Source organism: Hordeum vulgare, chromosome 4H (assembly GCF_904849725.1).
Source record: "Hordeum vulgare subsp. vulgare chromosome 4H, MorexV3_pseudomolecules_assembly, whole genome shotgun sequence".
NCBI classification, from domain to species: domain Eukaryota; kingdom Viridiplantae; phylum Streptophyta; class Magnoliopsida; order Poales; family Poaceae; genus Hordeum; species Hordeum vulgare.
In genome coordinates this window covers 229583752-229602701 of record NC_058521.1, presented here as the reverse complement: position 1 = coordinate 229602701, position 18950 = coordinate 229583752, and positions in this window count along the sequence as shown.

The following is an 18950-nucleotide window of genomic DNA, read 5'->3' as shown; positions in this document are numbered from 1 at the left end:
ACCACCAGAGAGAGCCATGAAAACACTTTTCCGCCTCCGCAAGCTTCTGTCTCCGCAAGATCCCATCTGGGGCACGTTCTGGTGCCCTGCCGGAGGGGGGATTCGGACACAGAAGGCTTCTTCATCAACACCATTGCCTCTCCGATGATGCGTGAGTAGTTCACCACAGACCTTCGGGTCCATAGCTAGTAGCTAGATGGCTTCTTCTCTCTCTTGGATCTTCAATACAAAGTTCTCCATGATCTTCATGGAGATCTATTCGATGTAACTTTCTTTTGCGGTATGTCTGTTGAGATCCGATGAATTGTGGATTTATGATTAGATTATCTATGAATATTATTTGAGTCTCCTCTCATCTCTTATATGCATGATTTTGTATCCTTGTAATTCTCTTCATGTTGTGGGTTTCGTTTGGCCAACTTGATCTATTATTCTTGCAATGGGAGAAGTGCTTGGTTTTGGGTTCATACCGTGCGGTGTCCTCACCTAGTGACAGAAGGGGTATCGAGGCACGCATCGTGTTGTTGCCATCAAGGGTAAAAAGATGGGGTTTATATCTATTGCATGAATTTATCCCTCTACATCATGTCATCTTGCTTAAGGCGTTACTCCGTTTGTTATGAACTTAATACACTAGATGCATGCTGGATAGCGGTCGATGTGTGGAGTAATAGTAGTAGATGCAGAAAGTATCGGTCTACTTGTCTCGGACGTGATGCCTATATGTATGATCAGTGCCTTAGATATCATCATGACTTTGCGCGATTCTATCAATTGCTCGACAGTAAATCATTCACCCACCATAATACTTGCTATCATGAGAGAAGCCTCTAGTGAACACTATGGCCCCCGGGTCTACTTCACATCATATTTTCAGCTCTACACTTTTACTTTGTTGCACTTTCCACCTTCAGATCTCACCTTGCAAATAATCATGAAGGGATTGACAACCCCTTTATAGCATTGGGTAAAAGTTTGTTTCTTTATGTGCAGGTACATTGGTGACTTGTCTTGATACTCCTACTGGATTGATACCTTGGTTCTCAAACTGAGGGAAATACTTACTGCTATGGTGCTGGATCACCATTTCCTCTTCAAGGGAAAAAGCAATGCAAGCTCAAGAGGTAGCAAGAAGAATTTCTGGCACCGTTGCCGGGGAGTATCAAGTCAAGAATAGTCTCCCTTCAACGTGCCAATTTCTGGCGCCGTTGCCGGGGAGTATTCAAAGTGAAGCATATCCAAGTAACTGTCGCAAACTCATCTCTTGCATTTACATTATTTGCCTTTTGCCTCTCGTTTTCCTCCCCCACTTCTGAAAAAAACAAAATTTACAAAAATATTTGCCTTTTTCGTTTGCCTTTCCTTTGCTTGTGTGCTATGTGCCATCAATATGCTTGCATATTCGCTTGCTGAAAATCTATTGATATGGATCCTCATCCACTTGCTAATCTCTTTAAGAGATCCAATTATGTTGAACCAATTGCTAGTGAGTTTTGTGCACTAGATTTTCTTTATGAAGTTTTGCTTGAGATGCGTGAATCTGAAAATTGTGATGAAGAAATTTGTGAAGTGATTCACGAGGGCTCCTTGAATGAAAATCATGATTGCAATGGTTTCACTATGAATTCTATTAATGGCAATCATGCTAAAAATATGCAAAACCCTAAGCTTGGGGATGCTAGTTTTGCTATGTGCATTACTTGTTGCAATGATCGTGATTGGGGTGATAATTTTTCTTATGATCTTGAAAATTTGTTTAAGCCTCATGATGAATATGATATTTGCAATAATATTGAAAGTGGGTTTGGAGAAGTCATGACTTTATTTGATGATAATCCCACTATTTTTGAACAGCGCCAACATTGCATGCATGTGGATCATGAAAAGAATATCCTACGTGGTAGCTATATTGTTGAATTTGAATATGATCCCACATGTAATTGTTATGAGAGAGGAAAATATTGTGGTAGAAACTTTCATGTTACGAATTTACCTCTCGTTATGTTGAGATTGATATTGTCTCTTTCTTCTTCCTTGCATATGGTAGCTATTGTATGTCTTGATAGTTTGTTTTCCTATAAAATGCCTATGCATAGGAAGTATGTTAGACTAAGATATGTTTGTCACATGCTTTATGATGCTCTCATTGTGCTTCAACTCTTGTCTTTTGTGTGAGCATCATTGAATTATCAATGCCTAGCTAAGGGCGTTAAACAATAGCGCTTGTTGGGAGGCAACCCAATGAATTTATCTTTGCTTTTTGCTTTCTGTTTTGTTGTGTCCACACCATCATAATTCTGTTATGATTGTGTTTTTTATGTTTCTTTTTGTGTTTGTGCCAAGTAGAACCTTTATGATTAGTTTTGGTGATGGTTGTTTGATCATGCTGAAAAAGACAGAAACTTTGTGCTTATGAAATTATTTTTAATTCCTATCCAAAAAGAGCTTTTGAGTTGATTCTTTTCGCTGCTGGTTGATATTCCAATTTACCTAATTGTCATAATTTTTCAGAATGTTTGGGATACCAGAAGTGTACGAAGTATACAGATTGCAACAGACTGTTTTGTTTTTGACAGATTTTGTTTTTGTTGTGTTGATTGCTTATTTTGATGAAACTATGGATAGTATCGGGGGGTACTAGCCATGGAAAAGTGAGAATACAGTAACATAACATCAATCTAAATAGAAATCAAGTTTACTACAGTACCTAAAGAGTTGGTAGTTTGTTTTCTTATACTAATGATATCACGAGTTTGTGTTTAAGTTTTGTGTTGTGAAGTTTTCAAGTTTTGGGTGATGTTCTCATGGACAATGGTGTAAAGAGTGGAAAGAGCTTAAGCTTGGGGATGCCCAAGGCATCCCATGCCAAATTCAAGGACACCAAAAGCCTAAGCTTGGGGATGCCCCGGGAAAGCATCCCCTCTTTCGTCTTCAATCCATCGGTAACGTTACTTGAAGCTATATTTTTATTCACCACATGATATGGGTTTTGCTTGGAGCGTCATGTATTATAGGAGTATTTTCTTTTTGTTGTGTCACAATCATCCTTGCTGCACACCTTTTTGAGACGAACATGCACTCATCGTGAATTTTCTAGAATACTCAATGAGCTTCACTTATATCTTTTGAGTTAGGTAATTTAGCTCGCATGTGCTTCACTTATATCTTTTGAGCTAGATAACTTTGATCTAGTGCTTCAATTAAATCTTTTTAGAGCACGACGGTGTCATATTTTGAAGAAATAAAAACTCTCAATCTTCACTTATATATTTTTGAGAGTGCTCTCTCTCAGTAACTTGGTAATTGGCGTGTGCTATGAAAGTAGTCCTAAAGATGACAGGCATCCAAAGAGGATATAATAAAAACTTCCATATTCAAGTGCATTGATCAGTAAGAGAAGTTTGATTCCTAACAATTAAGTTTTGAGACATGGATTTGGTGATATTAGAGTTATGTTAGTAGGGTGTTGTGAATCTAGAAATACTTGTGTTGAAGTTAGTGATTCCCGTAGCATGCACGTATGGTGAACCGCTATGTTAGGAAGTTGGAGCATAATTGCTTTATTGATTGTCATCCTTTGTGGCAGTCTGGATCGCGCGATGGTTAACACCTACCAACCCTTCCCCTAGGAGTATGCGTTTAGCACTTTGTTTCGATTACTAATAAAACTTCCGCAATAAGTATATGAGTTCTTCATGAATAATGTGAGTCCATGGTATAGATGCACTTTCACCTTCCACCATTGCTAGCCTCTCTAGTGCCGCGCAACTTTTGCCGGTGCACAAATGCACCATATACCTTCCTCAAAACAGCCACCATACCTACCTATTATGGCATTTTCATAGCCATTCCGAGATATATTGCCATGCAACTCCCACCGTTCCGTCTCATGACTTGTGCTGTCACTTACATATTGCCATTGCATGATCGTAAGATAGCTAGCGAGATGTTTCAACGCCATATGCTAAGCTAGATCGTTGCACATCCCGGTACACTGCCGGAGGCATTTCCTATAGAGTCATGATTGCTCTAAGTATTGAGTTGTGAGTAAATAAAAGTGTGATGATCAACATTATTAGAGCATTGTCCCATGTGAGGAATAAAAAAAGAGGCCAAAGAAGCCCACAAAAAAAATGAAATGAAAAGAGGCCAAAAAGCCCAAACAAAAAAAAGAGAGAAGGGATAATGCTACTATCTTTTTCCACACTTGTGCTTTAAATAGCACCATGTTATTCATGGTAGAGAGTCTCTTGTTTTGACACTTCCATATACTAGTGGGAATTTTCATTATATAACTTGGCTTGTATATTCCAATGATGGGCTTCCTCAAAATTGCCCTAGGTCTTCGTGAGCAAGCAAGTTGGATGCACACCCACTAGTTCTCCTTTTGAGCTTTCACACACTTATAGCTCTCGTGCATCCATTGCATGTTAATCCCTACTCATTCACATTGATATCTATTGATGGGCATCTCCATAGCCCATTAATACGCCAAGTCAACGTGACCATATCCTCCTTTTTGCCTCACAACCTCCACCACACTCTATTCCACCTATAGTGCTATATCCATGGCTCACGCTCATGTATTGCGTGAGAGTTGAAAAAGTTTGAGAAAGTAAGAGTGAGAAAATAATTACTTGGCCAATACCGGGGTTGTGCATGATTTAAATTCGTTGTGTGGGGATGATGGAGCATAGCCAGACTATATGATTTTGTAGGGATAACTTTCCTTGGCCTTGTTATTTCAAAAGTTCATGATCACTTTGCTAGTTTGCTTGAAGTATTATTGTTTTCATGTCAATAGTAAACTATTGTTTTGAATCTTACGGATCTGAACATTCATGCCACAAGAAAGAAGTTACAAAGGAAAAACATGTTAGGTAGCATTCCACATCAAAAATTCAGTCTTTATCACGTCCCAACTCGAGGACGAGCAGGAGTTAAGCTTGGGGATGCTTGATACATCTCCAACGTATCTATGATTTTTGATGGTTCCATGCTATTATCTTGTCAACTTTGGATGTTTTGTATGCATGAATATGCTATTTATATCTTTTTTGGGACTAACCTATTAACTCAGTGCCAAGTGCCAGTTTTTTTGTGTTTTGACCTTTTTCAGAGGAGAATATTAAACGGAGTCCAAACGGAATAAAACCTGCGGAATGATTTTTTCCATAACAGAAGATACGCAGGGAACTTGAGAACCAAGGTAAAGGACCTCGGGGGAGGTCACAAGCCCACCACCCCCGGCCTGGGGGAGGGGGGCCTAGTAGGCTTGTGGGCTCCCCGTGGCTCCTCTGCCCTACTTCTTCCGCCCATAAATTCTCCAAAAATCTAAAACCACCAAACAGGGCCACGAAAACACTTTTCCGCCGCCGCAAGCTTCTGTCTCCGCAAGATCCCATCTGGGGCACGTTCTGGTGCCCTGTCGGAGGGGGGATTCGGACACGGAGGGCTTCTTCATCAACACCATTGCCTCTCCGATGATGCATGAGTAGTTCACCACAGACCTTCGGGTCCATAGCTAGTAGCTAGATGGCTTCTTCTCTCTCTTGGATCTTCAATACAAAGTTCTCCATGATCTTCATGGAGATCTATTCGATGTAACTTTCTTTTGCGGTGTGTTTGTCGAGATCCGATGAATTCTGGACTTATGATTAGATTATCTATGAATATTATTTGAGTCTCCTCTGATCTCTTATATGCATGATTTCGTATCCTTGTAATTCTCTTCGAGTTGTGGGTTTCGTTTGGCCAACTTGATCTATAATTCTTGCAATGGGAGAAGTGCTTGGTTTTGGATTCATACCGTGCGGTGTCCTCACCTAGTGACAGAAGGGGTAGCGAGGCACGCATCGTGTTGTTGCCATCAAGGGTAAAAAGATGGGGTTTATATCTATTGCATGAATTTATCCATCTACATCATGTCATCTTGCTTAAGGCGCTACTCCATTTGTTATGAACTTAATACACTATATGCATGCTAGATAGCGGTTGATGTGTGGAGTAATAGTAGTAGATGCAGAAAGTATCAGTCTACTTGTCTCGGACGTGATGCCTATATGTATGATCATTGCCTTAGATATCATCATGACTTTGCGCGATTCTATCAATTGATCGACAGTAATTCGTTCACCCACCGTAATACTTGCTATCATGAGAGAAGCCTCTAGTGAACACTGTGGCCCCCGGGTCTACTTCACATCATATTTTCAGCTCTACACTTTTACTTTGTTGCACTTTCCACCTTCAGATCTCACCTTGCAAATAATCGTGAAGGGATTGGCAACCCCTTTATAGGGTTGGGTGCAAGTTTGTTTGTTTATGCGCACGTACATTGGTGACTTGTCGTGATACTCCTACTGGATTGATACCTTGGTTCTCAAACTGAGGAAAATACTTACTGCTACTGTGCTGCATCACCCTTTCCTCTTCAAGGGAAAAACCAACACAAGCTCAAGAGTTAGCAACGCCCCTTGATGCAAGAAATGAATAAGATTGGCCCAAGCTTCAAACTAGAAGACTCTACATTTTATATTCGTGAGAAATCACTTTTGAGTCTATAGGAAAGCCAATACTATTAAAAGGGGGTGAGGTATTAAAATGAACTGGTTGCTCAAGTGCTCAAAGATAGCCACCAAAAATACTCAGTCATTTTCCTACATAACCATTATGTCCAAAGCCTCATACACAAAATCGGTGCCACCAAGTTTCAAAATTCGGCCCTACCGATTTTCATCCCTCACAGAACCCTAGCCAAATCCACCAAATTGGTGCAACCGAAACCGTGTCGGTGCTACCGAGTTGAGGTGACGAACTTTCTGTTGCCTCGGTACACGAAATCAGAATTTCCGAGTTTGGGTATCGGTGTCACCGAGTTGTGTCATTTGACCATTAGCCACCTTTTCGATGTCACCGAGTTGTGTATATCAGTTCCACCGAGATTCGAAAGTTGCTGCCTTTAGTGCAAGTCAGTACCACCAAGTTCATGACTTTAGTTTCACCGAGTTGGTCACTTTAGGTGTAATGGTTGGATTTTAGGGGCTGCCTATATATACTCGTCCACCCATCTCTCATTCGAGAGAGAAGCACTCAGAACACACACTTCATTATCAGATCCATTGTTCTGAGAGAGAGCCACCTACTCATGTGTTGAGACCAAGATATTCCAATCCAATCATTTTAAACTTGATCTCGAGCCTCCCCAAGTTGCTTTCCACCAAATCAATCTCTCATACCCATGCCCATTCTGTGAGAGAGTGATTTTGTGTTGAGGAGACTATTTTTAGAAGCACAAGAGCAAGGAGTTCATCGTTCTACCACATCTATTACCTTTTGGAGGGTGGTGCCTCCTAGATTGGTTAGGTGTCGCTTGGGAGCCTCCTTCTTTGTGTTGTGGAGTTGAACCAAGATGATTGTAAGGGCAAGGAGATCGCCTACTTCATGATGATCTAAAGTGAGTAAGGCTAGTCCTTCATGGACGGAAGCCGTGGTGGAATAGACAAGGTCGCTTCTTCGTGGACCCCTTGTGGGTGGAGCCCTCCGTGGACTCTCGCAGCCGTTACCCTATGTGGGTTGAGGTCTCCACTAAATGGACGCACGATAGCGCCACCTATCGGAACCATGCCAAAAATCGTCGTGTCAACCTCATGCTTTTGATCTCCCTACCTTACTCCTTTACTTTGCACTTGCATGTTTTACATTCCTCTCGTATACTCTTAGAACTGCACGTGTAGGGTGTACTTGACTTGCCATAATTGCTAAAACTGGCCCACAACTAAAATTGGGAAACGACTAATTTTTTATCTTGTGAAGTAGTCTAATGACCCCCCTCTAGAGATACTTTCGATCCTACATGGTGGCTTTGGCATAGGAGGTGGTGGTGGCTTCGAGATGGGTGTTGGTGGTGGTGGCCTTGACACGAGTTCTGTTTGTGTTGGCCTCGACAACGGTGGTGGTGGTGTCTTTGGCAATGGAGGTGGTGGTGTCCTCGGTAATGGTGGTGGTGGTGCCTTCGTCAATTGAGGTGGTGGAGCCTTTGGCATGGGTGGTTTCGACATGGGTGGTCGTGCTTCAGCAAGCCATGTCAACGGTGGTGATGATGGTTGTCGTGGCTTTCGCACGACACATGCCATGGGATGGCTTAAATAGGTGAGAGCAAGGCCAGAGTGGAGACCCGGAATGGGATTGGGCAACATCACACGGTTGTATACCCATGTTCCGAGCCCTCGCGTGGACGTAACACCCCAACTCTTGCATGTCTGATGTATATGAAGAGTATTCGGTTGTACATGGTTGCTCCTTGAGATGTGTGGAGGAGGAAGAAGGAGGTTGTGAGCTATCCTCTTATCCTCGAGAGTGTGTGAACGAGGGAGTGAGAGAGCACCTGGAGAGTTGTCATGGGTTGGCTCCATGGGTCACCTTATAAAGGGGTGTCCACGGGACAAGGGGTGGCCCACATGGCCTAAATACACTATTGGAGGTGACACATGAGGGGACACATGACATGTGCATAGTGGGGCACTATTTTGCCAATAGTGTTGGACTGTTGGAGCGCAGTGACGTGACACATGATGCTTGCTATAGTGTCTTCATGTCGTGTCTGACAGGACGCTGCGGTGGACTTCGTCGGGCTGTAGCCAGTAGGGTTCCAGCCAAGAAGTCTCTAGTCGGTCAGGCACTAGCCGGTCGGGTGTAGCCATCATCCTGCAGCCGACAAGGAGTAGCGAGCAGTAGTTGAGGCTCTAATCAGCAAGGCTCTAGCCGACCGAGTGTAGCCGACAGCCTGCAACCCACAAGGAGCAGCCAGTAGCCCGCAACCGGCCAACAGTAGCGAGCAGTGGGTGAGGCTCCAGTCGGCAAGGCTCCAGCCGATCGAGTGTAGCCGGCAACCCACAGTCGACCAGGAGTAGCCAGTAGCCCCCAGCCGGCCAGGAGTAGCCAGCAACCGACAAAGCTCCAGCTGGCCAGCCTCCAGCCAGTCGAGTCGCATGTGATGTTGTGTTTTCACTTCTTTGATTGTCTTGTTGATTCGTGGGGTTGGCCGTACCGAGGGTGACTCCTCAGATGTTTTGAAATGTTGTCTCGTCTCCTTAATCCTACCCGGTGGTCATCTCTCCAATAGAGGCCTTCGAGCCTCCACGGGACTCGAAGAGTCGGTTGGAGGGTTTTTGTCGTTATCATAGCAAATGGTGGTGTCGAGGGCCTGCTAGGTGAGGACGTGGAGTCTACCGGCTCTTGGGCGTGAAGCACTACCGGGCACAAACGCGGAGCCATCTGGCTCTTGTGCGTGGGGCACTGCCAGGCGCGGATAAGGAGTCCACCGACTATTTGACATGAGGGAGCTGCCAGGCGCGGTGTTGGGGATCGTTGCATGGGAAACAAAAAAAATTCCTACGCACACGCAATACCTATCCATGGTGATGATCATCTACGAGAGGAGAGAGTGCATCTGCATACCCTTGTAGATCGCTAAGCGGAAGCGTATATAATGCGGTTGATGTAGTGGAACATTTTCACGATCCAAGTCGCAGCCCGTCCCGCGATCTCATCATGATCCGTACCGCGATCTCATCACGACCCTTCCCGATCTAGTGCCGAACAGACGACACCTCCGCGTTCAGCACACGTACATCTTGATGATGATCTCCGCCTTCTTGATCGAGCAAGAGGGGCGAGAGGTAGATGAGTTCTCCAGCACGGCGGCGTGGTGGTGGTGGTGAACTAATTCAGTAGGGCTTCATCAAGCTTTGCAAATGAGACCCTACGGGGTGAGTGGGCCCACCTGGTCGACCATCGGAACCCATTCGTCACTCCCGGTACACTGCCGAAAATGCCCGAAACTTTTTCAGAGTTCAAAACCCACTTTCCTATATATCAATCTTTACCTATAGAAAATTCCGGAGATCCTCGTGACGTCCGGGATCTCATTTGGGATTCGAACAACTTTCGATTACCAACATACATAACTCAATAATACTGAAATGTCACCGAACCTTAAGTGGGCAGACCCTGTGGGTTCGAGATTTATGTACACATGACCTGAGACATTCTCCACTGAATAACAAATAGCGGGACCCGGATGACCATATTTGCTCCTACATATTCTATGAAGATCTTTATCGGTTGAACCTCTATGTCAAGGATTTAGTTAATCCGGTATTTTGTTCCCTTTGTCCATCGATATGTTATTTGCCTGAGATTCGATCATCGGTATCTCCATACCTAATTCAATCTCATTACTGGAAAGTCTCTATACTCGTTCCGCAATACAAGAACCTGTGACTAACTCCTTAGTAACATTGCTTGCAAGGCTTGTTGTGATGTTGTATTACCGAGTGGGCCCTGCGATACCTCTCCGTCACACAGAGTGACAAATCCCAGTCTTGATTCACGCCAACCTAACAGACACCTTCATAGATACGTGTAGATCACCTTTATAGTCACCCAGTTACGTTACGACATTTGATACACACAAGGTATTCCTCCGATGTCCGGGAGTTGCATGATCTCATGGTCATAGGAACAGATACATTGACATGCAGAAAACGGTAGCAATAAACTGACACGATCATATGCTACGTTCGTAGTTTGGGTCTTGTCCATCACATCATTCTCCTAATGATTTAATCCCCTTATGAAATGACTACTCATGTCTATGGCCAGGAAACCTTGACCATCTTTGATCAATGAGCTAGTCCTTAGAGGCTTACTAGGGATAGTGTGTTGTCTATGTACCCACACATGTATTTGTGTTTCCAATCTATACAATTCTAGCAAGGATAATAAACGATTATCATGAACAAGGAAATATAATAACAACTAATTTATTATTGTCTCTAGGGAATACTTCCAACATGCGGATAAGGAGTCCATCGGCTCTTGCGCGCGGGGCGCTGTTAGTCGCGAACAAGGAGTCCCCTGACTGTTTGGCGCGAGGGCGCTATCGGGCACAGACGCGGGGGTGTGCCGACTCTTGTGCACGAAGCGCTGCCAGACGCTGACATGGAGTCTACTTGCTCTTGAGCACTCAACGTTGCTGGGGAGGACGCGGAGTCTTCCGGCTCTTGGGTGCGGGGCGCTGCCGGGTGCGTACGCAGAGTCTATTGGCTCTTGTGTGTGGGGCGCTGCTGGGCACACATGCAGAGTCCATCGGCTGTTGCGGCACGAAGCGCCGCCGTCATTGTAGCAGAGGTCGTCGATGGTGTTCAGCTGCGGGCCACAACCGGTGCAGCTTTCTTCCCGTGGGGGCACACCAGCGCACCCACTAGGTGTAGCTTCCGGGCAATTCGAAGAGTCGAGCGGAGGGTTTTTGCTGTTGTTATGGCAGAGGTTACCGATGACGGCCGACTTTGGGGCGCAGTCGGTGCAACTTTCTTCTAGTGGTCGCGTGCCAACGCACTCACTAGCTGTAGCCTGTGAGCCTCTGGGTGACTCGAAGAGTGGGATGAAGGGTTTTTGTTGTTGTTATGGTAGAGGTTATCGATGGCGGTCGACTTCAGGCCATTGCCAGCGCAGGTTTCTTCTAGTGGGGGCGCGCCTGTACACCCACTAGGTGTAGCCACCGAGCCTCCGGGTGACTCGAGAATAGGGCAGAGGGTTTTTGCCGTTGTTATGGATTGAAGACTTATAGGTTAAGAGACTAATGTGTTTATAAGTGTACACATGCTCTATAAGTCGCTGAGGAGTTTGAGTTGTACGATGAATATCGACCCCTAAAAATGTATGTCTTCAGCTGAAGACTTTGGTCTTACCTCGAAGAATTGATCGCGAAGAAATTGCGATGAAATTGATATTCCTCATGAAGATATTGAAGATGAGGAATTCGGTGGTTCCTGAAGAAAAACTGTGTGAAGACTTTGAAGCGTGAAGATTTACTCTTTCTATTTCATTTTCTTTACTCTTGAGTCATAGGAACACCGTACTATTAAAGGGGGTTGAAGTAATACTATGGAATGAATTTCCCCATGATGCTCAACCCAAGCCTAAATCTACCAAAGCCTCAAAGTGAGGAATATGAGAGACTTGAGGACTTTCACAGTTTAAAGTTCCGACCGTTGCCGCGACACGCGCCACCTCACTGATCTTATCCACCCAACGGTCGCAATATTTAAGGGCATTTATGTCAAATCATGTCGGGATGCTCCGAGGCTATAAATAGCCGCCCACAACCACTAGCTGGTCGGCTGCTCCGAGAGAAACTAGCACTTGTCACTTAGAGAAACCCAAATTCCTCAGAGTCTTCAAGAGAAAATCATCAAGTGAGGAAATACCCCAAACACCAAACCTCAAACCAAAAACCAAGTGATTGAGCATCACTTCAGAATTTGTTCCTGTGTGGGACTGAAGCCTTTTACCTTTGAGGACTGTGCATCCTCGAGACGGTTAGGCGTCATGGTCTAGAGCATCCAGCAGTCAATTGTGGATCGCCGTGTGATCGAGTTGGTGAGGGTTTGGAAGTCTGCCCTGAAGACTTACCACGAGTGTTGGGCGAGGACTGTGTGTCCTTAGCTCAAGGCGAATGCGGTAGGGACTGTGTGTCCCGGAACTGTGTGTCCTTTGGTTTCAATACCAAGCCGCTCCAAACCAGACGTACAACTGTCACAACAGTTGGAACTAGGTCATCAACAACTGTCTTCATCGTGATACGGGTTCTATTTCTTCAACTCTTTCATTTCCTCAAAGGTGTATGTTGAAGACTTTCATCTGTGCTATTTGAAGAAATTGTTTGAAGACTTTCTCTGAATTTTCTCAATCTCAAATTCTTCAATCGAGTCAATCTTCACCCGCGTCTGTGTACCTGCGTACTGTGCAAACTGATTCTCATAATCTTCACCAAGTAATCTGTTGTAGTAGTCTTTGCACTTCTGATCCTGCGTTATTTATATTGCGCGTAATTCATCATTGATGAATTTCCTCAGCGATGAAAGTAAAAATTGCCTATTCACCCCCTTTAGTCGATATAACGCACTTTCAATTGGTATCAGAGCAAGGTACTCCCTTGTTCTGTGTGATTTTGGTTTAACCACCTGGAGTTTTAGTTATGTCGACCGCACGTATGATCAAGGTTACTTCAGGATGTCCTACCTTCAAAGGAAAGGACTTTCCCTACTAGAAGACCAAGATGCAGATGCATCTTCAGGCTATTGACAATGACCTCTGGTACATTGTGGAACTTGGTATTCCCTCCATCACTTCTACTATCTGTGCCACTGATGTGAAGAAATTCAAGCAACTTGATTCTCAAGCGAAGAATATCATCTGTGGCCATCTGAACAAAGGTCAGTATGGCAGAGTGAGTGCTTTGGGCACAACTAAGCTTATCTAGGATAGGCTGTCCAAAGTCAATGAAGGAATTTCAACTCAATGTGACTCTCGTATTGACGTTCTTCGCAATCTCTTCAATCGCTTCAAGAGGCTTGACAATGAAAGCTACCAAGATACCTTGGATCGCCTCACTGATATCTCAAATGAACTGCAAGCACTCGGAGCTCGAGAGATCACTGACAATGAAGTGGTGAGGAAACTGCTAAGATCTCTTGATCCATCATTTGATACACTGGTTGTGATGATTCAAGAAAGAGGAGACTATAAGATGCTTGCTCCTGCTGATATACTTGAAAGACTCAATACTCATGAATTCCAACAGGAAGAAAAGAGAGATCCGTATGGACCAAGCTACTCAAGACCTCGTGCGCTGAAGGCAAAATCAATTTCCTCATCTGAAGAACAAGACTCAGATTGCAGCATTGGTGATCCTGAAGAACTTGGACAGGAGCTTGCAATGATCATGAGGAAATTCCAGAAGTTTACAAAGCGTGGCCAGTTTGGTAAATCCTCAAGAAGAGATATGAGGAAATCAGAGTCTTCATCTGAGGACTACAAGAAAAGAACCTATCATAAATGTAAGAAATGTGGTCATTACATAGCTGACTGTCCTCGCTGGGTGAAAGAATCAAAGAATAAGAAATACAAGGATGAAAGTTCTGGCGACTCGAAGAAAAATAAGACATCTTCAAAATCCTCATGCTCGAAGTCCTCATCGCACAAGAAGACTAGTTTCAGAAAGGCTCGGGCACTCATTGGCAAGGAAATGGACTCAGAGGAAAAATCTGAGGAATGTGATGAAGATGACGGTTCTCAAGAAGATTCAGAGTCTGGTGTGGCAAGTCTTGCACTGGCTACCACATTCGTCAGCAAGTCAATCTTCAACCTTGAAGAAAATGACAATGCCATCTACACTGATGAATATGCTGATGACTTCGCTCCAACCTATTGCTTCATGGCAAAAGGTTCAAAGGTACCGAATGATACTTCCTCCTCTAACTCAAGTGACTGTGAACCTGATGATTATAAAAAACCCAGTTATAGTAAACTTACCAACATTGCAACTAAACAACAAAGTGCCATTGAAAAGCTTCAAAAACTGCTAGACAGAAGCGATGATGTGTTGAAATATGAAATGAATCGCACTCAAGTCCTCACCGAGGATGTAAAAAATCTTCAGTCTAGATTTGATAGTCTTGAAGATCGTTATGGCACACTCTTGGTTGATCATGAGAAAATTTCCTATGAATTTCTTCAAAGGAAACTTGATCTTGAGAAGTTGAAGATGTCTCATGATGATCTTCAAATGGAAAACCATTCATTGCTTGCTCAACAGATCAGTGCCGCTCAGGTTGAATTCAATCCACCATGTCAGAAATGCATCGAGCGTGAAACTGCCAATTCTTCACCAGAATCATCAAATGCTTATATCGCTACAAATTCTTCAACTGCTCCTGTGGTATCAAATTCTTCACTTGAGGAAACCACAAATGCTACTGACGAAAATACAGGACTGAAAGAATTTTATGTGATAGGCATATAAAAAAGTCTCAAAGGACATCAAACCCTTTGTGATGTGCTCAAAAAGCAAATCTTGAACAGGAACCCGATCAAAGAAGGAATTTCCTTCGAGAGGAAATTAAATGCTGATGGATCATACTGTAAACCTGAGCAGTATCCCAAAACCTCATGGGTTGCTGCTAAGGGTCCTCCCGTCGATCCATCCTCTCTAATAGGCTTTGCATATGAATTATCCTATTCCTCAGATGAGTCATTTGACTCCAACTATAAACTATTCAAAAATCAATCTGGTGAAGTATTTGCTTGATATGTTGGAACTAACTGTAGGAATGGACCACCCGTGAGGAAAATCTGGTTCCCCAAAAGTTGCTTGGAAAATCTTGAGGTGAATGTCCTCATGACACCACCTATGAAGAACCTGAACCCCAGATCAAATTCCTCAGGTGGACCAAAGTCTTCAAGAGGATCAAAATGCTCAAATGATCAATACTATGTTTGTACTTGTGCTAATGCTTCTGATATGCAGGGAAATGACAAGGGATATGAATATGAACATTATTCCTCAAATCATTATGTTCATAAATCCTCAAGGAACTTCTCTACCTATTCATTTGAGTACTCTAACCCCCTAATGTGAAACGAAGTGCATTAGCTTCAATGCCCCCTTTCTCATATGGTGCTCGCAGGATGATGAACTCTTTGCCACCCTTTCAGATGTGGGTGGTGAAGAAATTGAACTTATCACTTCTGTAGGTCAGGTCTCTAGATGAAAATCATCATTTGAAGAATTTGCTGGAGACCTGAGGAAAATGCTTGATTGGACGCAAGCTAAAATAGATGAAATGATAATATTTCACATGTCCTCAAATTTACTGATTATGATGAAATTCCTATGTGATGAAATTGAAATCATATTCTTCAAGTGTGAAGCATATGAGATGGTAAGCTGTACTAATTCATTTCCAGGATGACAAACCCAAGAACACCGAGTGGGTTCTTGACAGTGGTTGCACAAACCACATGACTGGTGATAAAAGCTTGCTGATGAATATGCCACTGACTCCATCACCAGTGAAGCAAATCACTTATGCTGACAAAGATAAAAGCAAGGTATTAGGACTTGACAAAGTGGCTATTTCCAAGGACAGGCACATGGAAAAAGTCATGCTTGCCGAATCCCTTGGGTTTAATCTCATGTCAGTATCAATGCTTTGTGATCTTGATATGGTTGTTATCTTTGGAAAATACAGATGTGTAGTCATCATGGTATCCGATAGATAAAAAGTCTTCGAAGGCTTTAGGAGAGGAGATTTGTACATTGTTGATTTTTCCACAGGTCCTCAACCGGCCACATGCTTACTATCAAAAATCTCAGAAGGCTGGCTATGGCATCGGAGACTTGGTCATGCAGGCATGAGGAATTTGCACACGCTGGCAAAGAAGAAGCATGTCATTGGCATCGAATCAGTCAAATTCCTCAAGGACCACCTTTGCGGTGCTTGTGAGTCTGGAAAAATGACCAGATCCAAACACCCCTCAAAGACTATCATGACTACTACTCGTCCGTTTGAATTGCTTCACATGGATCTGTTTGGACCTACTCATTATGCTACTCTAACAAATGCAACATCCTTATATGGCTTTTGTAACGACCAAGATGCGGTCCTTTCCGATCTGGGGATCGAGGCCCCGAATTGGAAAGGAGCGCATCTAAGCGTCTCGCAAATAGGTAACACATCACATACATAATAATAAAGATAGACAATCAGGGGTTCAATTGTCTTCCCATAGATATATATCAGAGTACATCACGCATACAACCAAAGTAGTTCCGCATACGGACTACAAAACATAGAAAGGCTATGCTACCCTGCCTGTAGGCCCACGATCACGACCACGCGTCAATCTTCTGGATAGTTCACGTACAGGCAGTCTGTCTCCTCATCGTACTGCCACGCCAGCTGCATGCCGTCGGGATCATCTGTCTCTGGGGTACCTGAACCTGTTGGTATTGTGGAGGAATCCGTGAGCCACGGGGACTCAGCAATCTAAGACCTTGGTGCCAGAACTAGTCAAGTTATTAGGTTGGATAAGGTGAAGTGTTTAAGGTTGCAGCATCCTAAGCTTGATTTGGTGGCTAACTTACGTAGAACATGTATGAAGGTGGACTATACAAGCGACCGTGAAATACTTGATCACTAAGTGATCCTGAACCCTACCTACGTCATACATAACCCCACCGTGTTCCCGATCGAAGAGAGATCTTCGAGGGGACAATTACGGTTACGCACACGGTTGGCAGTTTTATTAGCTTTTGTTTAAGTTATCTAGTACCGGATGTTAACAAAATATTCCAAGTTGCCACATAACCGTGGGCACGACTTTCCGAAAGATTAAACCCTGCAGGGGTGCTCTAACTAGTCCATCACAAACGTACACAGGCCGCAAAGTAATCCTCTATCACGAATCTCGTGATCTCGTCGGATACCTTAGAGGAAAACCTCAACTCTGGGGAGAACCAAAGCTTCACTGGGATTCCTATACGCAAGATATATCGCTAAGGTAAGGCAAGACTAGTAGGACCTCCCGTCGTGTCGATGACCCCGATAAGAGCCGCGTATCTCAGTCTCAGGACACGACGAATGAGCTAGACGTCGGGATGGCTAAACCTCTGGGTGACCAGTGGGGCCCCGGACATCGCTCAGGTGGGGCCAACACTCATGAGGAGCACTGGCCCGGGTTATTGATTAAATTCCTCGGGGTAGCTATTACCTATGCAGATTATTATTAAGTGATTAGCAAATTAACACCAACGTTGGGTTCTGCCGGACAAGCCTTAGCACTACGCGATTTACCAAGGGGGGTCCCATAACAACCCCGAACGTGTTAGGAGCGATCAATATGGAATCAAACACCGGTAGCCGGTAACTATGGCTGCAATAATGGAAAAAAACACCCGGCAAAAGGCTAGGCCTTCCGTTATTTACCAAGTATATAGGTGCATTGATTAAATAACAGAATTTTTATAATGATATCAAGCTCATGTTGTCACATGAGACAAAGCACCTGCATCTAGCAACGCTAACATTAGTAGCTGAGCAAAGCGTACTTAGCCATTTAAGTTTGCTAGGAAGGGATCAATGTTTGGGTTCATGGCATATCAAGAGGCAAATATTTCAGTGGTAGGCAGCGAGCATATGACAAAGGAAACGTAAGCTAGCATAACAAGTCTAGAGATGGAATCAAGGTCATATCATCTTGCCTGTGATATCTTCAGCTTGGAATGGTTCTTGATCGTCCTGCACGTACTCTCCTGGCTCCACGTATTCGTTCTCCGATCCCGGTGCTACCCAACATAAGAATAACATCCAATGAACAACAACACCTCAAGATGCAACAAGCACATGATGCATGAGATAAAAATGAGCATGCATCACTATTTCTATCACTAACACAAGCTTAGGGAGCTAAAACAAGTTCCTGGACAGAACTTCATGCTAACCTATTTTGACATGCATGAGAATGACATGACCAGATGCGTCTCGTGAAAACGATGCAAAACCATATAAAGAACAATACAATCGGAGCTACGGATCAACGGGAATCAACGAAACAAGATATGAAGCCCTACGTGTCAAAATCTTCACCACACACTCAAATGGCACAAATCTGGTATTCCCAGGTTGCCAAGACATAAAACAACCCATCATGGATGGGGTGGAGCAAATAAGAACACCACAAGATCAACTAAGCACTCACAGACTTCAAAATGACAAAACTACATAATCTGCCATAAACTGCATCATAGCACTTTGTGAGCTACATGCAAAGCACCTACAGCCACCCAACTATGAAAAATAATTTATGTGGCTGTAGCTAGCCAAGAATACTACCCGCACAAGAAAGAATCACACAAAAAGGAATTAAACACAGGAAGATACAAGGCTGCAAACTTTCCCAAAACCATCAGATCACAGGGACTTAGTGAAAATTCCTGCATCTAACTTTCTGTCTTTGCTCTGAAGCTTTTTGACAGCAGACAAAACAATACCAATGAAATTTTCCAGGAAGCTAGACAAACATATCAGGTCCAACTTTCTAGT